This window comes from Oncorhynchus nerka, linkage group LG28, assembly GCF_034236695.1.
Source record: "Oncorhynchus nerka isolate Pitt River linkage group LG28, Oner_Uvic_2.0, whole genome shotgun sequence".
NCBI classification, from domain to species: domain Eukaryota; kingdom Metazoa; phylum Chordata; class Actinopteri; order Salmoniformes; family Salmonidae; genus Oncorhynchus; species Oncorhynchus nerka.
In genome coordinates, this window is record NC_088423.1 from 35,848,248 (window position 1) to 35,873,606 (window position 25,359).

The 25,359-nt window shown below is 43.8% G+C and overlaps 1 pseudogene; it reads right to left on the minus strand.

Moving 5' to 3' along the window:
* Positions 1–23,054, minus strand: part of LOC115113861 (formin-2-like) — a 53,951-nt pseudogene extending 30,897 nt beyond the window's left edge.
* Between the last annotated feature and the right edge of the window lie 2,305 nt (positions 23,055–25,359).

Consider the following 25,359-nt stretch of genomic DNA (forward strand, 5'->3'; position numbering starts at 1 on the left):
ACTGTAACATAACAAAATGTGGAAAAAGTCAACAGGTCTGAATACTTTCCTAATGCACTGTATGCATCAAAAGTGTAGAGAGGTTGGGGCATCCCGAGTGGCGCAGCAGTCTAATGCTTCACAGCAGATCCAGGTTCGATCCCCGGCTGTGTTGCAGCCGGTCGCGACTGGGAGACTCATGAGGGGGCACTCAATTGTTCTAGTGTCGTTCAGGTCAGGGGAGGTTTTGGCAGGCCGGGCGCAATGCCAAAACCTGAGAGGTCAATGCATTGTCCGAGAAACTTGAGTTGAGGAAACTACCTGGGCAAAACTGCTTTCATGATGCTGTGTTGAGTGAAGTGGGTTGAGGTGGAGCATCACCACTCACCATTCTGGATGTCCTTCATGTCCAAGTGGATGCTAGACATGAGGATCCCCACGTTCTGTGATCGCTTGGTGTTCAACAGCTTCACCACCTGAGAGAGAGAGCGAGAAGAGAGCAGAGAGAAAGAACAGAGAAGGGAAAGAGGATAAAGCTTAGAATAAGTCCAAAACAGGCCATAACAATGTCTATCCCCCTCTACTTTTTCATTTTATTGGAAATTAATTGTTGCCACTTATCCCACAAACATTATACAAATTATAAACGTTTCCAGTCAAATTAATGTGATTGTCAGTTTTCCCTTCCAGTTCAGTTCTCCACATATATCATATTTTCGATGAGGGGGATTTAGAATTTGTAGATCTTAGAGACATCTCGACTTATTTATCACTTGAACCCGTCACACTGATAATGCCGTTCATATGGAGATAAGTAGGAAAGCATTTCCAAATATTGCCCACTAAATATACAGTAGTATACGTTCATTGTGCTCTTATTTCCTGTGATTAGATGTTCATCAAATTACGTTTTCCACAAACCACAAATTGCAGGCTGGGTATCAATGGCAAGACATTTGAGTATTTAAAAGTCAAATGTCACAACAACAATGTGAGAAAAGATTGGCAGATCACAAATATATTAAGTTAACTGCTTAAGATTGTGGAGTCTCAAAATATTGTTTATCTTGTACAATAATTACCCATCATCACTCTCTTTTACTATTGTCACACCCTGGCCATAGAGAGGCTTTTGTTCTCTATTTTGGTTAGGCCAGGGTGTGACAATGGTGGGCATTCTAGTTTCTTTTGGGCATTCTAACATCTTTCTATGTTTTCTGTTTCTATGTTTTGGCCGGGTATGGTTCTCAATCAGGGACAGCTGTCTATCGTTGTCTCTGATTGGGAATCATACATAGGCAGCCTGTTTTTTCACCGTAGTTGTGGCTAGCTGTCTGTGTTAGTAGCCTGTATAGCCCTAGTCAGCGTCACAGTCGTTTTTGTTGTTTCTTGTTTTGTTGGAGACATTTATAACATTAAAGGAAAATGTACGCTCACCACGCTGCAGTCATATCCCTGGTCCAGTCATTTCCCTGATGACGTTCGTGACAACTATATGTCACTATATTGTGCCTAGTAAATCATACATACATTTACAACTGCTGATGAAGTTTTAATATATATTTAAATATATTGTCACGCCCTGATCTTAGAGATTCTTTTTATGTCTCTATTTGGTTTGGTCAGTGTGTGATTTGGGGTGGGTATTCTATGTTCTATTATTTGTATTTCTTTTTAATTTCTTTTAATTTCGTTGTATCCCATTGTTAGTAGTTACTATCTTGTCTCATCGCTACAACTCCCGTACGGGCTCGGGAGAGACGAAGGTCGAAAGCCATGCGTCCTCTGAAACACAACCCAACCAAGCCGCACTGCTTTTTAACACAGTGCACATCCAACCCGAAAGCAAGCCGCACCTGGTGACAGCTTGCACCTGGCGACCTGGTTAGCGTGCACTGTGCCCGGCCCGCCACAGGAGTCGCTAGTGCGCAATGAGACAAGGATATCCCTACTGGCCAAACCCTCCCTAACCCGGACGACGCTATGCCAATTGTGCGTCGCCCCACAGACCTCCCAGTCGCGGCCGGCTGCGAAAGAGCCTGGGCGCGAACCCAGAGTCTCTGGTGTCACAGCTGGCACTGTGCAGTGCCCTAGACCACTGTGCCACCCAGGAGACCCTATTATTTGTATTTCTATGTTTGGCCGGGTAGGGTTCTCAATCAGGGACAGCTGTCTATCGTTGTCTCTGATTGAGAACCATACTTAGGTAGCCCTTTTCCCACCTGTCTTTGTGGGAGGTTGACTTTGTTTATGGCACATAGCCTTTAGCTTCATGGTTTGTTTTGTAGTGTTTATTGTTTTGTTCGGCAGCTTTTCTAATAAAAATAATATGTACGCTCACCACGCTGCACCTTGGTCTCCTCCTTTTGACGGCCGTGACATATACTGTATATTAATAAGCCAACAGCCATGGACAGTATCATATACAGTACAGATGTTCGATCTTAATTTGACCAGTTGATCATAACATGAAAATAATCCTGCCGCAACAGGACATGTGCATCTGAATTAAAATGTGGATTATAATTCATTGAAATTTTTGTAGGGGTTGATTTTTAGTTAGGACATTTTTAGTTAGGACAAATCCAGTCAGACATTTTAAAGTGGAAATTACAAATTTTAGAAGCCTTTATAACCTAGAACACACTAAAAGTGTGCATTTCCTGCTGTTCAGGCCAATTGTCAGTAACAACAGTGATTACATTAAGATAGTACACCTGTATGGTTTACAGTAGATTTTCCCTGTGACCACAGTCAAGCTGAGTATGCAGAGTGACTGCTGGGTAATAAGGTTGTGTGGTGAGTGTAGATAGTAAACCCCAGCCTCAGGCATACCACTTTGATGTGCTCCAGATCACACAACTCACAGTGGAGATAAAAATATAATAATTGAACATGGAGTCAGTTACATCACTGAACTCCTGCCTCTATATCTAGCTAAATGGTTTCCAAACACACTGTGGACATGATATAATTTAATTTCAATGCTAAAAGACACACAGCATGAGCAATTATGGCTGCATAATGGTGGTACTACACTGCAGATAATATTGTCTGATGTGTTCATAGTGAAGATATCACATTGTATATAATTTTTACAGGATCTACAGAATAACTATTCCCCTGGAGAATATAATAACACTTTAATCATAAACTGTTTTATTAATTTACAGTAAATTGACCATTCAAAACATTTTCCTGATGTGAATTGCTGCGGGAGTTTCACCTTCGCAGTTCAGGATCCAAAACATCTGCAACCAGAACCCAACACCTCTCCTCCGGTTCATACCCCTCCCACTCCACGAGGTACTGAAGGCCCCCCACCCGACGCCTCGAATCCAGGATGGAACGAACGATGTACGCCGGGGCCCCCTCGATGTCCAAAGGGGGCGGAGGGACAGATTCCTGGAGTGGACCAGCCACCACCGGCCTGAGGAGAGACACATGGAAGGAGGGGTTAAAATGGCCCCACCGTGGACCCAAACCGCGGACCCAGCTTCCGGCAGGGCAGGTGGAGGGGCAGGTTACGGGTCTCACTGCGGTGACGGTCCGCGCTGGCTTTCTGGCGATGCGCGGCTCGCTGGAGATGGAAACGGGCGGCCTCCCATGTCTCTTCTGCGCGCCTAAACCAGTCTTCCAACGCAGGAGTCTCGGTCTGACGTTGATGCCACGGTGCCAGAGCCGGCTGGTACCCCAATACGCACTGAAAGGGGGAGAGGTTAGTGGAGGAGTGGCGAAGCGAGTTCTGTGCCATCTCGGCCCAGGGCACAAATGCTGCCCACTCCCCCGGCCAGTCCTGGCAATAGGACCGCAGAAACCTGCCCACATCCTGGTTGACTCTCTCTACCTGCCCGTTACTCTCGGGGTGAAAACCTGAGGTAAGGCTAATCGAGACACCCAGACGTTCCATAAACACCTTCCAAACTCTCAATGTGAACTGGGGACCCCGATCCGACACTATATCCTCAGGCATCCCGTTGTGGCGGAAGACGTGTGTAAGCAGGGCCTCCACAGTCTGTAGGGCCGTAGGGAGACCAGGCAGCGGGAGGAGATGACAGGACTTAGAAAAACGATCCACAACGACCAGGATTGTGTTATTTCCCTGTGAGTGAGGAAGATCCGTTAGGAAAGACGCATCCACCTCCACTATGAATGCCAAAGAGGGATACGGATGGGCCTGCACTGGAGCCGAAGTAAACAGAGCTCTTAGTTGCCAAAAAGCCCTGTCCGCCTCAACCGACCACTGCAACCTTACAGGACCCCTCTTCAGCAGTGAGGTAATGGGCGCAGCAACCTGGCCAAAAGCCCGGATAAATCTCCGGTAGTAATTGGCAAACCCTAAAAATCATTGCACCTCCTTTACCGTGGTGGGAGTCGGCCAATTACAGATGGCTGCAAGGCGGTCACTCTCTAGCTATAGGACAAATGGGGATCTCTAACCTAATGGCTAATGCTCTGTCGATAAAATTCCCAGCTGCGCCTGAATCGACAAGCGCCTTATGCTGGGAAACAGTTGATCAACAGAGGACTCTGGAGGAGTGTGGTGCAAACTCACCTGGAGTGACGGCAGAGTGCCCTGCCTGTTGCCTCAACTCCCAGAGGAACCTACACAGCACCGACCGGCAGTGTGTCATCTGCGGCCACAGATGCATGGCTCCTCCTCCAGTCTCCTTATGAGCAGCCCCTCCTAACTCCATGGGCACCGAAGCGGGGGGTGCTGGACAATGGAACCGCCGCCTCTGGACGTCCGCGGGTGACCAGCAGGTTAACCAACCGGATGGACAAATCTACCAGTTGGTCAAAGGAAATAGTGGCATCCCTGTAGGCCAGCTCACGTCGGACATCCTCTCGTAGGATGCATCGATAATGGTCGATGAGGGCCCTGTCGTTCCAGCCTGCTCCGGCGGCCAAGGTCCGGAATTCCAGGGTGAAGTCCTGGGCGCTCCTCGTCCCCTGTCTCAAATGGAAGAGGCTCTCCCCCGCCAATCTGCCCTCAGGTGGATGATCGAAGATGGCCCTGAAGCGACGGGTGAACACCTCGAAGTGGTCTGGCACCGTGTCTCCTTCTCTCCACACGGCGTTTGCCCACTCCAGCGCTCTTTCCTGTGAGGCAGGAGACGAGGGTGGTCACTCTCTCCCCTTCTGAGGGAGTTGGGTGCACAGTGGCCAGGTAGAGGTCCAGTTGTAACAAGAATCCCTGGCACTGTGCTGCCGTTCCATCATACTCCCTGGAAAAGGGAAAGACGTATCCCACTGGAATTCTCTCCGGATGGAACGGGTCGAGACAACCCCGGTTTGTGCTGGTCGAGGCACTGGAGAGACTTCCTGTCTCTCCCAGCGGTCCATGGTCTGGACAACGTGATCCATCATGGCACCAAGATGATGTAACATGGCCGAATGTTCCTGGACGCGCTCCTCTAACCGGGGTACCTGCTCCTGCTGACTCCATTGAAGGTGTGCCATTCTGTCAATGGTGTGCCAATGGAGGCGAAGTCAGGTGCAGGAGAACAAAGTATAATGAACAGGCTCACTTTTATTATAGTTCCAAAAAACGAGATCACAACATCAATCAAACACGCTCAAAAAACGGAACATAAAAAAATAAAGCGCGTAAACTAACACCACATGACATGAAACAATTACACACAAAACATGATGGGAAACAGAGGGTTAAATACAAGTAGATTGATTGGGGAAATGAAAACCAGGTGTGTATGGAAACAAGGCAAGACAAATGGATATATGAAAAATGGAGCGGTGATGGCTAGAAAGACGGTGAAGTTGATCGCCAAACGCCACCCGAACAAGGAGAGGAGCCGACTTCGGTGGAAGTCGTGACAGTGAACATCGCTATGTGCACGGAGGCATTGTCATGCTGAAAACAGGAAAGGGCCTTCCCCAAACTGTTGCCACAAAGTTGGAAGGACAGAATCATTTAGAATGTCATTGTATGCTGTGTTAAGATTACCATTCACTGGAACTAAGGGGCCTAACCCGAACCATGAAAAAACAGCCCCAGACCCTTATTCCTCCTCCACCAAACTTTACAGTTGGCACTATGCATTCGGGCAGGTAAAGTTCCCCTGGCTTCCGCCAAATTCAAATTTGTCCATCGGACTGCCAGATGGTGAAGCGTGATTCGTCACTCCAGAGAACACGTTTCAACTGCTCCAGTCCAATGGCGGTGAGCTTTACACCACTCCAGCCGACGTTTGGCATTGCGCATGGTGATTTTAGGCTTGTGTGTAGCTGCAAGGCCATGGAAACCCATTTGATGAATTGTGCTGACGTTGCTTCCAGAGGCAGTTTGGAACTAAATAGTGAGTGTTGCAACAGAGGACAGAATATTGTTACGCGCCTCAGCACTTGGCAGTCCCGTTCTGTGAGCTTGTGTGACATACCACTTCATGGCTGAGCCGTTGTTGCTCCTAGACATTCCACTTCACAATAACAGCACTTAATAACAGTTGACCGGGGATGCTCAAGCTGGGCAGAATTTTTTTGGAAAAGTGGCTTCCTATGACGGTGTCACATTGAAAGTCACTGAGTTCTTCAGTAAGGCCCTTCTACTGCCAATGATTGTCTATGGAGATTGAATGGCTGTGTGCTTCATTTTATACACCTGTCAGCAACGGGTGTGGCTGAAATACTTTGAATGGGTGTACACATACACTACCGGTCAAAAGTTTTAGAATACCGACTCATTCAAGAGTTTTTCTTTATCTTTACTGTTTTCACATTGTAGAATAATAGTGAAGACATCAAAACTACGAAATAACACATATGGAATCACCTAGCAACCAAAAATGTGTAAAACAAATCAACATATTTTATAGTTGAGATTCTTCAAAGTAGCCACTTTGCCTTGATGACAGCTTTGCACATTCTTGGCATTCTCTCATCCAGCTTCATGAGGTAGTCAACTGGAATTCATTTCAATTAACAGGTGTGCCTCGTTAAAAGTTAATTAGTGGAGTTTCTTGCTTTCTTATTGCGTTTGAGCCAAGGACAGAAGATAGCCCAATTTGGTAAAAGACTAAGTCCATACTTTGGCAAGAGAAGCTCAAATAAGCAAAGAGAAACGACAGTCCATCATCACTTTAAGACATGAAGGTCAGTCAATCTGGAAAATGTCAAGAACTTTGAACGTTTCTTCAAGTGCAGTCGCAAAATCCTTATAGAGCTATGATGAAACTGGCTCTAAGGACCGCCACAGGAATGGAAGACCCAGAGTTACTTCTGCTTCAGAGGATACGTTCATTAGAGTTAACTGCACATCAGAAATTGCAGCCCAAATAAATGCTTCATAGAGTTCAAGTAACAGATACTTCACAACATCAACTTTTCAGAGGAGACTGTGAATCAGGCCTTCGTGGTCGAATTGCTGCAAAGAAACCACTACTAAAGGACACCAACAAAAATAAGAGACTTGCTTGGGCCAAGAAACAGGAGCAATGGACATTAGACCGATAGAAATTTGTCCTTTGGTCTGGAGTCCAAATTGAAGATTTTTTGTTCCAACTGCCGTGTCCTTGTGAGATGTGGTGTGGGTGAATGGATGATCTCTGCATGTGTATTTCCCACCGTAAAGCATGGAGGAGGAAGTTTTATGGTGTGGGGGTGCTTTACTGGTCACAATGTCTGTGATTTATTTAGAATTCAAGGCATTATTAACCAGCATGGCTACCACAGCATTCTGCAGCAATATGCCATCCCATCTGGTTTGGGCTTAGTGGGACTGTAATTAGTTTTTCAATTGGACAATGACGCAACACACCTCCAGGCTGTGTAAGGGCTATTTTATCAAAAAGGATAGTGGTGGAGTGCTGCATCAGATGACTTGGCCTCCACAATTCCCAAAAAGAGCGTGCAAAGTTGTCATCAAGGCAAAGGGTGGCTATTTGAAGAATCTCAAATATAAAATATATTTTGATTTGTTTAACACATTTTTGGTTACAACATGATTCCATATGTGTTATTTCATAGTTTTGATGTCTTCACTATTATTCAACAATGTAGAAAATAGTCAAAATAAAGAAAAGTCTTGAATGAGTAGGTGTTCTAAAACTTTTGACCGGTAGTGTACTTTGTATATATAGTGTATGCTCTTCACTGCAGCTCTGACTGAGAGAGTATGAAAAGTGAATCAGCATGGGGTTCTGCTCTTCGCCATTCATTCAAGTGTGTATGTATACCTCTGAATACACAGAGGTAGTCCCTCTAGAGGGAAGAGCACACACAAGGCTCTGTCCCAATACTCTACTAACCCCTCTTTAATATCCTCCCTTCCTCTGTGACCACTTAGAGCTGAAATACTCAGCTAATGCTCTACCATGGTACTTAAATCTATCAAATTATTTTTGATCAGTGGCTGACAGAAAAGGACAGTAGAAACTTAGGATGGGAAGCTATGTAAGACTATTAGGTCAGAGCCACAGAGCAGCAGTCTCAGGGGAGGAACCACATGACCGACTGGCCTGCCACAGCGTCTCCCAGTCATCAGTGTGGGTTTATTCGCCACACGCCACTCACTGGCTCTGCACCTCACTGGGCCTAGAAGCCAGGGGGAGCCAGACCCCACACCACATAATCACTGTCTGGCTACAGTACATCACTTCCTCATGTCATTCACAGGCAAGGGACTAGAGTGACGGAGAGAGGGACAGCAAGAGACAGAGACAGGGATGGGACCAAAGACAGGCAAGGGACAGACAGACAAACGTACGCACACACAATGTACAGTACCTGTTTGGCCTTGGACTTGGTGATGGTGTCTGATTTTGGCGTCTTCTCCTTCATAGAACTTTTGGAGAATAACTCGACAAACTCATCAAAATCCACTGATGGCTCCTCGATCTTCTCCCAGACCAAAGAACCACTCGCATCCCTCAAGTAGAAGAAAGAAAGATCTGCATTACATTTCTATCATTGGATGTTTATCCTGTTGATGTATGCACTCTTAGAGAAAAAGGTGCTATCTAGAACCTAAAAGGGTTCTTCGGCTGTCCCCATAAGAGAACCCTTTGAAGAACCCTGTTTGGTTCCAGGTAGAACAGTTTTGGCTTCCATATAAAACCCTGTCCACAGAGGGTTCTACATGGAACCCAAAATGGTTCTACCTGGAACCAAAATGGGTTCTCCAATGGGGAAAGCCAAATAATAATTTTGGAACCCTTTTTTCTAAGAGTGTACCTCAAACTTACATTTCAAAATGTCTGACATGTTGTGCTTTACCGAGCCCCTGAATACAGAGAGCAGTACCACAGTACCTCTTCAGACAACTACTGTACAGTACATTTCCAATAACTTCATATAAACCCACCACTATGTCCACTGGTTATTATAAGGTGAACTTATTTTCTGACATGTCACAGTACTACAGTATTATAGCATGCATGATATCTTTATGTGTGAAGTCAAGTACATCAGTACCAAAGCACATCACAACACCCGTTTCAACTCAAACACCATCTCATCACACTCTTTCCCCACATCTTTCTCTCATTTTACACTGGGTTCCCATTTCTATAACATGGCTGATCTTAATCTTCAGCAGAAAACCCATTCTATAGTTTGGTAAGGAAAGCCTCCATAAATGTCAATGATCCATCTCTACCTTTTGCATTCTCATTCATGAGTTATGTTGATGGTTTTCTCATATAGCTAAACAGGTAACTATGGATAAACATATACACTGGCTATACAAAACATTAAGAACACCTCCTCTTTCCTTGACTAGGTGAATCCAGGTGAAAGCTATGATCCCTTATTGATGACACTTGTTAAATCCACTTCAATCAGTGGAAATGAAGCGGAGGAGACAGGTTAAAGAAGGATTTTTAAGCCTTGAGACAATTGAGACGTGGATTGTGTACTATATCTGTGCCATTCAGAGGGTGAATAGGAAAGACAAATTATTTAAGTGCCTTTGAACTTCAATGGTAGTAGGTGCTAGGCGCACCGGTTTGTGTCAAGAACTGCAACGTTGCTGGGTTTTTGACGCTTAGCAGTTTCCTGTGAGTATGAAGAATGGCCCACCACCCAAAGGACATCCAGTCAACTTGACACAACTGTGGGAAGCATTGGAGTCAACATGGGCCAGCATCCCTGTGGAATGCCATTCCCTGACGAATTGAGGCTATTCTGAAGGCAAATGTAATGTTTGGCAATGTAACGTTTTGTACACTCAGTGTATATCTAAAGTGATTGGACTAAAGTGGACTAGTAATTACTTTTTAGAATGCAGCTGGATCCTGGTCCAGTAGAGAGGCTTCATGGGCTTGGGGGGCTCGATGGGGGGCTTCTGAGGGCCAGCCTCCTGGGCCATGGAGACCTTGAAACCTCCGGGAGGGGGAGGAGGGCCAAAGCCTGGGGTAGATGGAGGTCCACTGCTGGGGGGTGTGGGCGGAGGAGTGGGGCCCTTACCTGGTAGAGGGGGTGGAGGTCCAAAGCTCCAAAGGAGGAGATCAGTGGGACAGAGGCTGAGGAGGGGATTGACCCTCCCTTGAAAGGCACTTCAAAAATAAAACCCTCCTTCACAGGTGATGTCTATACGGAAACCTCCATCCTCTTCTTCCATGTGTGGTTGACACCCCCTAAGGCCACAGTATTGTCCCTATCCCCACAATCCTTAGAGTGGACCTCCATCTCCAGAGATGCATGCTGGATTTCCAGTGCTGCAATCTTTATCCTCAAGTCATTGATGATCCGCTCCAGCCCTGGAATATCACTGCCATTATCTTCTTGTGACAGATTCCCTGACTTTGATGAATTCTGTCAGGAAAAAATAATTTCAGACCCACTCTTCCAGCAGCAGCAATAAAAAAATACAAAACATTGTACATATTAATATTACATGAAGTGATGTTTTGAAGCCCTTCTTGAAGGATGTAAACTGTCAAGCAGGATTACATTAACACTTTTCAAGGAATGTGCTTTCTAGGCATAGTATACCACATGCTATATTTTGAATAATTTCTCAGACTTAAAACCTAGTGGATGTGACACGCCACACCCTGAGTGAAAAGGGTAAACACCCACAACTGAGCGTGTTTGGTTGCAGGGGTTTGGACCATTGTAAGTTGAGGGTAAGGTCAGGATCAGGGAAGGCCACATGTCTAGACTCCATTCTTGTAGCTCCTGGGTAGATAGAACAGAGATGGGGAGACTCTTCGAAGATTTAACCCGCAAGACGATCAAAGTCTCAATGAGCTCCAAAGAGGCCTTGTGAAGAGTGCAGAGCCCAGAGTTAGATGCACATATTCCAACCATGTCTATAGTTACTCTACAGTTTGTGTTGAGCTTACAGTTCAAATATTTTTAAGTGAAGTTCAGGATACCATTACAAGCTAAAAAGCTCAACAGCATATCAAGAATTGACCTTCTTCTGACAATGACCTACCTATCATGGAATTCTTCACATTTTACTGTGTTACTAAATGGAATTAATATATATCTATATATCTATCTATCTATATATATATATATATATTGTCAACGGTCTACACAAAAAATGAATGAAACACTAATATACTTTCATTAGATAGTCATATTATTTTCAAAGTTCTTCAAGCTCTGTCACAGTGTTGGGGTTCATGGCTAGATAGCAATTTTCACATCTGGCCATGGATTTTCAAGCAGATTCAAGTCAAAATGATAACTTGGCCACTCAGGAACATTCACTGTCTTCTTGGTACACAACTCCAGTATAGATTTGGCTTTGTGTTGTAGGTTATTGTCCTGCTGAAAGGTGAATTCCTCTCCCGGTGTCTCGTGTAAAGCAGACTGAAGCAGGTTTTACTCTAGGATTTTACTTGTGCTTAACTCCATTCCATTTCTTTTTATCCTGAAAAACTCCTGTCTATGCCAATGTCAAGCATACACATAACATGATGCAGCCACCACCATGCTTGGAAATAATGAGGCAGCTAGTAAGTGAAGTGTTTTGTTGGATTGCCCCAAACATAAGGCTTTGCATTTAGGACATTAAGTGTATTTCTTTGCAGTATTTTCTTGCAGTATAACTTTAGTGCCTACAAGACACTTTTCATTTAGGTCATTATTGTGGAGTAATTACAATGTTGTTGATGCATTCTCACTTTCCTTCTATCACAGCCATTGAACTCTGTCACCACGGCCTCATGGTATTTATTATGGATCCCCATTATCTGCTGCTAAGGCAAACAGCCCCACAATCGTTGTATTATCTATTTCTATCAGTCAATCAACAGTCATAGTGCTGTGCTTGTTCAATGTCCTTCCCTATAACGCATGCTGAAAGTTTGTCGTCAATTTGTTTACTGTAAAATATAATTATATTGTAACGTGTGCGCTGGGAGTCAGGAAGCAAGTTCAGGGAGTGAATAAATTAATCAATAAACAAAACAAGAAACGCGAACAACACAAAGACATGAAACAGAAACAATGACGCCTGGGGAAGAAACCAAAGGGGTAGGTAATCAAGGAGGTGATGGAGTCCAGGTAAGTGTCATTATGCGCTGATGCGCGTAATGATGGTGACAGGTGTGCCCCCATACCAAGCAGTCTGGTGACCTAGAGGCAGGAGAGGGAGCTCTAAGTGACCTAGAGGCCGGGCATGCATCCGGTAAAACACCATTTTCCCAATAGTTTACAAAGTTGGTAACAGGCTGATTGGTCAACTATTTGAGCCAGTAAAGGGGTCTTTACTATCCTTAGGTAAGGGAATACATTTTGCTTCCCTCCAGGCCTGAGGGCACACACTTGCTAGTAGGCTTTAATTGAAAATATGGCAAATAGGACTGGCAATATCGTCCGCTATTATCCTCAGTACTTTTCAATCCAAGTTGTCAGACCCTGGTGGCTTGTCATTGTTGATAGACAACAATAATGTTTTCACCTTTTTCACCTCTTCCACACTTACTTTATGGAATTCAAAATTACAATGCTTGTCTTTCATAATTTGGTCTGATACTTGGCCTTGTTGCTGGCATGTCATGCCTAAGTTTGCTAATCTTGCCAATGAAAAATGGATTAAAGTAGTTGGCAATATCAGTGGGTTTTGTGATGAATGGGCCATCTGATTCAATGAATGGCGAGGGCGTAGGTGCTCCAAAGCTTTTTACAATCATTATTTATCTTTGTTTCATGGTTAATAATTTAACAGGTTTTACAGTAATTGTCTTATTGGGTGCATGCATGCTGGGTTAAGCAAATTTATAGAAGTGTCAAGTCCAACGTCTGGTAGCTCCTCAACACACCACGGACCAACAAATATTCTTTACATCAACAACATAAGAATCACTACAAAACGTATTGTATGGCCTCTTATAAGCTATATTAGGGCCAGCCTTTGGAACTTTGGTTTTTCTAGATATTGCTACTATATTGCGATCACTACATCCGATGGATTTGGATACTGCTTTCTAACAAATTTCTGCATCATTAGTAAAGATGTTATCAATACATGTTGATGATTTCATTCCTGTGCTTTTTGTAACTACCTTGGTACCTTGATTGGGGCGGCAGCGTATCCTAGTGGTCAGAGCGTTGGACTAGTAACCGAAAGGTTGCAAGATCAAATCCCCAAGCTGACAAGGTACAAATCTGTTATTCTGCCCTGAACAAGGCAGTTAACCCGCTGTCATTGAAAATAAGAATTTGTTCTTGTCTGACTTGCCTAGTTAAATAAAGGTAAAACATTTTTTGATAACCTGGACCAGGTTGGAGGCACTAGTTTGAAGCTTTCTCTTGAGTGGGCAGCCTGATGAAAGCCAGTCAATATTTAAATCACCCAGAAAACATACCTCTATTTATATCACATACATTATCAAGCATTTCATACATGTTATCCAGATACTGACTGTTAGCACTTGGTGGTCTAATACAGCTTCCCACCAGAATGGGCTTTAGATGAGGCAGATTAACCTATAGCCATATTATTTTAACAGTATTTCATGAGATCCGGTCTAAGCTTTACATGAATGTGGTTCTGAATATAAACAACCACACCTCCACCTTTGGCATTTCTGTATTTTCTGTAGATCGTATAACCATGTATTGCTACCACTGTATCATCAAAGGTATTATCTAAGTGAATTTCAGAGATTGCCAGAATATGAATGTATGTTACTAGCAAATTAATGATTTCATGAACCCCTGATCAGTGTCCTTCCTATCCTGCAGCTCCGTTCACAAGGACAACTGTATCTTTGTTGTGTCTGGGTGGTTTCATCCACAGCATAATTATTAACTTGACCGTGTATATTAAAGAAATATTCAATGTCTGATTTGTTATTGTTACCCTTCTACCAATCACTGCCCGTCTTTACACGAGGCTTTCGAAAAGCTCCCCTTACTTTGTAGTTGAATCTGTACTTGAAATTCAATACATGACTGAGGGACCTTACAGATGTTGTAAGTATGGACAGATGATTGGGTAGTCATTAAAAAATTATGTTGATCCCTATGATTTCGCACAGAGTGAGTCCATGTAACTTATTATGTGATTTGTTCCGACATATTTTACTGCTGAACTAATTTAGGCTTACCTAAACAAAGGGGGTGAATACTTATGCAACAACTATATTTTAGTTATTTAATTTACATTCATTGATAAACATTTGTAGAACTTCCTTTTTACCTTGACATCATGGATTATTTTGTGTAGAATAATTGCAAAAAGAAAACACAATTAAATCTATAGCAATCCCATTTTGTAATTACACAACATTTTGAAAAAAATCAGTGGGTGAATACTTATGAAACCTGTATAGTTATTATAGGACAAGCCTGACCTCTGTTGGAAGAACAGGAGTGGTATCTACATGCTCTGTCATTATACAAAATATATAAAATATAACCACAAGAGGACAGTATTGTATCAAAACCTGCCTGGGACTGGGTATTAGTTAACTTAAGAGCAAATAAAAGACTACAAAGATCTGTTATCCTCCTGAGGCACTCACAGTAATTTTCCATTCAGTTGAATGTGGCAAAACATTTTCAATGTCATCCTGTTTGAACAAACGTTCTTCTCTGGAGCTCTGCTTGAGGTGGTACACAACAAAAACAGTGTTGATAACATACCTGAGCTGGCTGTGGAGGGGGCCTCAAGGCCTTGATGCGGCCTGGGGTATGCCCTTCATGGGGGCACCCAGAGGTGGGAGGGCAGGCCGAAAGTAGCCCAGGTATATAGCTGGTCCTCCTGGGTAGAGAAGGCAATGAACATGCATTTTTCAGTATCTACTTTTAGATCTATAGTTTATTCACAGTAACACAGTACCATGTACTGTAGTAACACCGTATAATAACCAGGGGGATACTACAGGTGATCATAACCGGAACGTTTTACCAACATTATTTAAATTGATTTGGTTTACTTATACACACAAATAAAGAAAATTGTGCAAAAGAGGACAGCGGAAAGAAAAGGGCAGATATCTATTTAATATACAGTCAATAGCTGACAGACAAACAGGAAATCATATTTACTTATCTTCAAGGAATCAATCCTATGTCTGTTGATTCCAGTTCAGATGACATTCACCAACACTGCCAAATAGAGAGGGCTTTTACTTTCCGAATTGAACAAATACAAATGTCTACTTTTCAAAAGTGAGGTAAGGTACAGTGTTTGCTAAGCACAAGGCTCCCTATAGTAGAATGCAACCTCTGGCAAATTGCGAGAAGCTAAAAGTTAACACCACCTTCAAAGCCAATCTCATTCAACTGAGGTATGAAAAGTCTTCTTGTTACTGTGTATATTCTATTAGTTCCCGCTTAATGCATGAGAGTGTATTCCTTAACAACTGAACAAATTATTTTCCTGGGAAATGGCTGTGAATGGTTTCCACTGTAGAAAGCAGTTTCAGCACGGCACAGTAATATGATATTGACTACATAACCAGATAGAATTGGACAATTCTCAGGGCCCAATTTAGTATGAATCTGAACGTATTGCGAATCATAATTCAGAGACCATTACATAATGACTTTCCATCTATGTAAGAATCTCAAGCCATTCCAATACTGTGCATGTCAAGTGTGTGTGTGTTTATGAGTGTGTGTCTACACTTTAGGGACAAATACGCAATACGCAAGAGCTGACCTTAGCTATCGCTCTCTCTGTGCAGTTAATGCCAGAACAAAACACTACCTAGAATCACAACAACAGTACAGACCCAGAGGAAAACATGATCAAAACCTGTTATAGCATCCTACTCTGTAACATCAACCTTAATAAAAGGTAGCATTACAAAAATGGGAGAAAGGAAAGAAAAAAGGGCAAGAGATTGAGTGAGAGAGAAAGACAAAAGAGAGAAAAGGGAGAACAATGGGTGAGAGAGAGCAGCATTGTCAAAAGACACGGGGAGATGTTGACTCTGGTCAAGTTGAATAATGCAGAGCTGGGGTCCAATCCCAGGACCAGGTAGGAACAGTGAGAAGGGACAAAATGCTCTTACCAACACAGGCACAGTGAGCATTCTGCTGGGTAAGAGCAGCCTGAGCCCTGGGAACATGGGGCTCGTATGCAAAGCGGTCAGCAGATGCTCTACGCAAGCAGTGTGTGTGTGTGTGTGTGTGTCACAGAATGACTGTTTTTTAAGGCATGAATGTGTGTGTGTGTAGGTACTGCATGAAAACATTTGTGAATATGTGTGTGCCTGTTTGTTAGTGTGCATACTTTGCAGGGAAGTTCTGTATTTCTATGTGAGTTCGTGTGCATGTTATGTTTGAGTGTTTGTGACAATGTGTTTACGTACAGTGCCAGTCAAAAGTTTGGAAACACCTACTCATTCCAGGGTTTTTCTTTATTTGTATTATTTTCTACATTGTAAAATAATAGTGAAGACATCAAAACTATGAACATACAATTATATTTTATATTTGAGATTCTTCAAAGTAGACACTATTTGCCTTGGTGACAGCTTTGCACATCTGGAATGCATTTCAATTAACAGGTGTGCCTTGTTAAAAGTTCATTTGTGGAATTTCTTTCCTTCTTAATGCGTTTGAGCCAATCAGTTGTATTGTGACCAGGTAGGCATGGTATGCAGAAGATAGCCCTATTTGGTAAAATACCAAGTCTATATTATGTCAAGAACAGCTCAAATAAGCAAAGAGTAATACAACGGTTCGTCAATGTAGAACATTTCAATAACTTTAATAACTAAGTTTCTTCAAGATCAGTTGCAAAAATCATCAAGCGCTATGATGACACTAGCTTTCATGAGGACCGCCACAGGAAAGGAAGACCCAGAGTTACGTCTGCTGCGGAGTACAAGTTCATTAGAGTTAACTGCACCTCAGATTGCAGCGCAAATAAATGTAACAGACACATCTCATCATCAACTGTTCAGAGGAGACTGCGTGAATCAGGCCTTCATGGTCTAATTGCTGCAAAGAAACCACTATTAAAGGACAACAATAATAAGAAGAGACTTGCTTGGGCCAAAAAACACAAGCAATAAACATTAGACCGGTGGGAGTCTGTCCGTTGGTCTGATGAATGCAAATGTGAGATTTTTGGATCAAACCGCCGTGTCTTTGTGAGATGCAGAGTAGGTCAACGGATGATCTCTGCATGTGTGGTTCCCACCGTGAAGAATGGAGGAGGAGGTGTGATGTGTGGGGGTGTTTTGCTGGTGACATTGTCGTGGGAATGATTTATTACTCAAGGCGCACCTATCCAGCATGGCTACCATAGCATTCTGCATTGATAAGACATCCCATCTGGTTTGCGCTTAGTGGGACTATCATTTGTTTTTCAAAAGCACAATGACCCAAAACACACCTCCAGGCTGTGTACTGCCTATTTGACCAAGAAGGAGAGGGATGGAGTGCTGCATCAGATGACCTGGCCTCCACATTTACCCTACCTCAACCTAATTGAGATGGTTTGGGATGAGTTGGACTGCAGAGTGAAGGAAAAGCAGCCAACAAGTGCTCAGCATATGTGGGTACTCCTTCAAGACTGTTGGAAAAGCATTTGATATGAAGCTGGTAGAGAGGATGCCAAGACTGTGCAAAGCTGTCATCAAGGCAAACGGTTGCTGGAATGAGTAGGTGTGTCCAAACTTTTGACTGGCACTGTACATAAACACATTGTCACAAAAACTCAGACATAACATGCACACAAACTCACTTAGAAATACAGAACGTCCCTGAAATGTATGCACACACACCAATATAGTACCACACACACACACACACACACACACACACACACACACACACACACACACACACACACACACACACACACACAAACTGTTCAGACACAAATTCTGCTTTGGTGGCTGAGCAAAAGAAAAGCAGCTCTGACAACATGTCACACCGATGAAGGAAACATGACAAAAATCTATATTTGAATCCTCAGCCTAAGAACCTTTCATCTGAGTGGATTCAGCTGCCACAGGCATGTGATAAAAATGGCACTGACAGCGTGCGTGCCTGACGAACTATGCGGGATATATTATAATCACACACATGAGATTACATCTGTGAACTGTTACTTGGAAAATAATTTTTACATTTATGAAATCAGCTTTCATATGGTAAGCCTGTCCATAAGAACAGTTCTCAACATAATGGAATGCTAAAAGATTAAAAGGTAGAGTAGATAGGGAGATAGATGGTCGATCATGTAGTTGATACATAACCCAGAATACATTTGTTAGAATTACTTTTTTCATGTACTCTCATTCAATGAACAATACTAACAATGATCAATGTGATATTTGTTGAAATGGCAGCAGTGAAACAATGTGCTGAAGTAAAGAGTTGGTTCTCACATTAAAGGTGGCTGTGACTGGACTGACAATGTCTTCATGCTGCTCTCTGAAAAAGCCACTAAGGGGCTGCAGCAGCCCCAGGCCCATCATACGACAACACAATCTCTCCGCCTCACCGTTCGCTCCCTCCCCCTCCTGCAGACATAGACGCTCCAACAGGGCGAGACCTGGAGAGAGAGAGAGAGAGAGAGAGAGAGAGAGAGAGAGAGAGAGAGAAGAGAGAGAGAGAGAGAGATTCAGACAATAGATATCTAGGGATGACACGCACTGTTATGAAGATATAGATACTGCAGATAAAGACATGAATATTGATGATAGAGCAGAGGGCTTTTTTAGGGGATATGTCAGATATCAGATTCAGCCTCGAGCTTTTGATCTGTATCATTACATGGGGAGAGAGGAGGACATGTGCTAATTATCCTACAAAATGCTGAAACAAAACCAGATACACATTGTATGAATAGTTTTAGCTCCCACTAAGTAGCTAATGTATCACTGTGTGTTATTTTGTCTCGTGCCAATATATCCTCCAAACACTGGCTTCTCTGGCATTAACACTTAAATATAGTATTGTAAAACAGTATTGTGTTAGTACTATTATTTTATATATACTGTGATTTCAACTGCTCTGCACAACATGTATTGGTCCTGAGGAGGCCAAAAAAGGGCACCTTCTTAGAAATCACATGATGAAAATGTCTTTCTGCAAATGCCACAGTTTAACCTTCACATTAACAGCTGGCATTTAAACAGTACTGTACAAACCATCAAAATAACAGTATTTATCAGGGCCATCCTGGTCAATCCGCCTTAGGAGGAGGGGAGGAATAGTCATACCACAGTGCTCAGCTGTGTGTGGTATGAAAGTGATGGAGAAAGTTGTAGATGATGGGATTATTATAGAGTCGTAGATGGTGGAATTATTATAGAAATCACTGTGATATTCTGAAAATCTGTGAACAGGCCATGACAGAGACAGGGAAGAGACAGGGAAGGCCTGATTTTGTAATCCAAAGGCTCCTCTGGTCACAATGCTATGACTTGGGCCTTGCAAGGAGAGGAGAAGAACTCCCCTACTGATCCATGTTCTACTGGCAGGTGATTCATTTAAAACAGTCATACTATCCTCTATAATGCTATTATAAACATGTTATAACGTGAATTAGCGCTTAATTAGCACTAAAACATGTGAGCCACAGAGAAAAATGTGGTTTAAATGTTTAAATGTCACATTTACTCATGAAAATATTGGCAAATTTCAATTACATACCACTAACAATGAAGGAATGAAGGAATATAAAAGTTTTATCCGTCGCGACGCTGCAAACTAGGTTTTAACCGCTCTGTGAATACGATTGGATCTTGTTCGCGAGGTAGCAAAAAAACATTTAGCAATATGAAACTAATTCTGGTCCTTGCAGCGGATGTTTGTTGGATTTTGATCAGGTAAAAATGAAAAGCTATTTTAGCTATCTAGCAGTGTGATTAAAAGAACATGAAGAAATTGAAATGATTACTAAAATACGATGTTGATCCGATTTCAGGCAATAGCCACCACTCTTTCAGATACACGTACAGTATTATGATGAACAACCTTATCCAAAGGAATAAAAGTGACACACATGAACAAAGAACAACAACAGCATCAGCAAAACAGTTGACAGGCTAGTGACCTCTGTCCAATTTAAACTCTGCTATTGATATCCTCTGAAACAGATCCATGTCACATGACTGATTACTCCAATAGCTGAGGTAAACCAGGGACTGGATATCAAAATAGTCTGGCTGACCCGGATAGAGTGATAAACTAATCATCAAGCTTGACAGCTCAAATCTTGGGCATAGTAACTTACCACTGTATCAAGGAATGATCTGAATAGCTAGCTATGGTTGCGTTGTGCATATGTGAAGGAGTGTGATTGTGGGTGTGTGTATCCCTCCCAGACAGTCAGGCAAAGAATGGCATTGCCATGGGTGAGTGATCATTTTCACACTCCCTGCTCTGCTGCAGGAGCTGAGAGACAAAAACGGCTGAGCCACAGACCATCAGCATTCTGTAGCCTAATAATACTGAGATAGGAGGATATTCATGTCAACATACTGCTTAATAAGGAACAGCACAGTATGTTCTTACAGGGGTCGATCTTCACATTCAGTATACTGTATCATTACATTTACATGATGTGATGTTTAATGTTTAAATCTAAATATTTATTCATGGTTATTGTAGTTTTACATGATGATAATTATCATTACACAATCCCATAATCCCTGTTGGGCAAAAAGACATCTAGCCGCAATATTTACCTCCTTTCCACCAATGTTACTCTATAACTCATGAAGCACCTCTACTCTCAGTCACTTACCAGAGAAGACATCTTGATAGGGTCCTGTGGTAGTGGTCTGGACACCTGAGAGGAATGTCTGGTGCATGGGGTCAGACTCGCCCCTGGAAAGCCTCTCTCTGAACCCCCACGCTCCTGGAGGTCAGTGGCGGCCTCATGCCTCAATCTGAGGCCTTCCATATCCTTGGTCCAGTCTGCAGAATGACTGAAAGGCCCGGGATACTGCAGGACCTCTGCCTGGGGGTTCTCTATCCCTGGGGCTTGTGGCCCCCAAGTCCTGCCCCAGAGGCTGGCTCCGTCCTACGAGGGCTCTGGCTTGGTGAGCCTATGGGTCAGCTGTCTGGTGGTGATCTTCAAGTAGGTAGGGTGGATGGGAGGACCGGGCTTGATAGTGGAGCTAGTGGAGGACGTCCTTCTGGAAAGAGATATTTTGGAACTGTAACTCTTTCAGCAGAGAGACAGAATAGCTACTCTTCCTCCTGCTCAGAGACCGGAAGACTCTCCCCATGTCCCCCTCCCTCTCCACATTCAGTTCCATGTTACTCACACTTCTGGATGAACCGGAGTCCGGTCCCAACTTGAACCCCTCAATGGCTCTACCTGCCCCATCAAAGCTCTGGCTCTGAGTCAGCTGGGAGGTCAGCACCGGGTTCTCCAGGTCGTCCTGGGTCTCCTCAGCGCTCTCAGGACGTGGTGCTGGAGTTGGTGTCTGGGAAGCTGTAGGTGCTGGTGGTTTTAGGCAGGGGGCTGTTGCTGCTCCCCTCCGTATCTGCCGAGGAGGGGCCACTGTCGCTTAGTAAACCTAAATCTGACTCCCCCCAGATGCAACCCTTTCCTCTGCCTCTGATTGTCTATGCTCAGCACTTTGGTCTGGTCCTGCAGTATCAGTACCAACAGGTGTCTCATCAACCTGTCCCTTGTCCAGGTCTGGCCCCAGAGTGGAGCCTACCTCCTGTGGGTCAGAGGGGTCAAGGGCCAGGGGTTTAAAATCACCATCTGTGGTGGGCGAGGTGACCCCCTCAGCCAAAGGGACAGTGACTCTATCCAGGACCACATCAGTGTTCCCATGATTCTCCCTGATACCTTGCTGGATGTCAGAGAGCAGATCCACATGAATCACATGCTCATCCGTAGCAGAGTGGAAGCTGTAGAGGTCCCCGTCTGATTCTGAGCTCGTTCTCCGGCCCTCATCCGGCATTGTCAAGTGGCCATGCTCTGGGTCACCATCCGACATCATTCTCAGCTCGTCTGCAGAGAGGCTAAGGTTGACCCCACCAACTCCCTCCAACTGGGACCCCTTGCCATCCAGGATATCCTCCTTGGACAGCCCCTTTGCCTTTGACAGACTCTTCCTGATTTGCATGCCCAAAAACAAGAGGTTTTGGCTTCCGATTGAGATTTTTTCTTGCCACCATTCCCCCTTTGGACTTGCCTTTGTTGGAGCTCTCAGGTTCCCTGTCCTCAACTCTCCCATCACAGGGGACACCTTCCCTTGCTGCCTTCCTCTGCTTGGCCTCCTGGTTCCCCATCTTCCTAAACAGGTGGACCCCCGTGACAATCAGGCCATGCTGCTGGGGCTGGGGCTGCTGCTCCTGGGTTGTTGAACTGGCTCTTTGGGAGCTCAGCACGAATCCCTGCCTCCTCAGCGGTGTTGCGAGCAGCTATGAGGATGCTGTTGCTGAGAGGAGGCTGACAGGCTCACTCTCTCCCTCCCCCTACCTCCTATCTGCTCTGTTGCATAATGGCCGCTGGATGAGCGACTCACCCAAGCATGTTCAATGCGAGGCTCCTCCCCATCCAGAGAAGGCGGAAGCGTCCGGTGAGGATGATATTGTTGTTGCTGCTGTCTGCGGAACATCTTGGTCACACTAATCTTCACCCTGTCTTTAAAGGCTCTGGTGAAGAAGATCTCCGTCAGGAAAAGCACCTAGGTCTCTGCGGACTGTATGGTCTGCATTCTGTCTGCAGGAGGGTACAAGCTGGACAGTCAAAATGAACAACATAGAGAGTGGAAGTATTCAGTAGCCATTCATTCAGTTTATATTTAAACATCTTTACAATCAGATGAGATGCATTTTGTTTTCAATGGAGCCTATGTGTGTGTCTTGAATGAAAGCGTGTGTCAATTTGTGCCTGTTTATATGGTACTATATTGGTGTGTGTGCATACATTTCAGGGACGTTCTGTATTTCTGTGTGAGTTTGTGTGCATGATATTTGTCTGAGTGTTTGTGACAATGTGTTTATGTACAGTGCCAGTCAAAAGTTTGGACACGCCTACTCATTCCAGCAACCGTTTGCCTTGATGACAGCTTTGCACAGTCTTGGCATTCTCTCTACCAGCTTCATATCAAATGCTTTTCCAACAGTCTTGAAGGAGTTCCCACATATGCTGAGCACTTGTTGGCTGCTTTTCCTTCACTCTGCAGTCCAACTCATCCCAAACCATCTCAATTAGGTTGAGGTAGGGTAAATGTGGAGGCCAGGTCATCTGATGCAGCACTCCATCCCTCTCCTTCTTGGTAAAATAGCCCTTACACAGCCTGGAGGTGTGTTTTGGGTCATTGTGCTTTTGAAAAACAAATGATAGTCACTAAACAAACCGCAATGGAAAATTCCTGTTCAAACTCCCTATCACTTTCAGTCACATAATGTAGTCGGACCATAATGTATGCTTTCAAAGTGTCTGCTATTGCCATTATCATTAATCCATCGTCTGGAAAAAATAATACAATATAATAATAGCTCTCTGGTTTGTGCATCATAAACATTTCAAATATCCATTGTGGTTATTAATCCTGCCTTGTTCATTCTCACGTTTTATTCTCTTGCGTATTCCCTGTACTGTAACAAATATGTCAGCAGTTGTTTGTGTCATGCCTATAGTCTGAGTGACATTATGATTCACATAATTCAATTTCCACAGCCTGCATATCTATTAATAGCTGTGCTGTTTAGTCCAGCCTGCCTGTCTTTGCTCTAGTACAAACCCAGTGAGCTTGATATTACTTTGATCCTGAACTAACACATACCACAGTGCCATCTTCAGTACGGTAGGTTGAACTGGGAGGAAACACATCACTTGTGTTTTATCTAAGTACACCTTAGATTTATCTAAGTACACAGTTTACACCTGCAAGATATTTATACACGGGCATTCTGTTGACTCTTGTTAGACACTGTTGACTCTTGTTAGACACGCTAGGTTCCCTGCTATCAATACATCTAGTTCATTCAAACAATGATAACTAATTGTTATGACAGGCACTTGTCATCTCCCGTCTGGATTACTGCAACTCGCTGTTGGCTGGGCTCCCTGCCTGTGCCATTAAACCCCTACAACTCATCCAGAACGCCGCAGCCCGTCTGGTGTTCAACCTTCCCAAGTTCTCTCACGTCACCCCGCTCCTCCGCTCTCTCCACTGGCTTCCAGTTGAAGCTCGCATCCGCTACAAGACCATGGTGCTTGCCTACGGAGCTGTGAGGGGAACGGCACCTCAGTACCTCCAGGCTCTGATCAGGCCCTACACCCAAACAAGGGCACTGCGTTCATCCACCTCTGGCCTGCTCGCCTCCCTACCACTGAGGAAGTACAGTTCCCGCGCAGCCCAGTCAAAACTGTTCGCTGCTCTGGCCCCCCAATGGTGGAACAAACTCCCTCACGACGCCAGGACAGCGGAGTCAATCACCACCTTCCGGAGACACCTGAAACCCCACCTCTTTCAGGAATATCTAGGATAGGATAAAGTAATCCTTCTCACCCCCCTTAAAAGATTTAGATGCACTATTGTAAAGTGGCTGTTCCACTGGATGTCTTAAGGTGAACGCACCAATTTGTAAGTCGCTCTGGATAAGAGCGTCTGCTAAATGACTTAAATGTAAATGTAAATGTAAATGTAATTGAACTTTGGGTGTGGCTCATTGGAAGATCATTGATGAAGATTGCTTTGCCAGAAAATGTCCACTATGATACAACTATCAATGGTTAGCATTGCACTCAGATGTAAAATGCATATTCAATTACCTGAGAATTATCACTTTTGATTATGAAAATAATTACTTTAAGTTTCACTTTTCTTATCATGAATATTAATTGTTTTCTACATGGTAATAAACCAAAACTACATTAGGTCTATTGTATACTACGCATACAGTATAGTCGAACCAATAAAATACTTGCCCAGTAAACATCACCAAGCAACTGTCTGCAGTAGACTACTGTTTATCTGTATACATCATGCAGACCAGGGGGGTTTGGTCAAG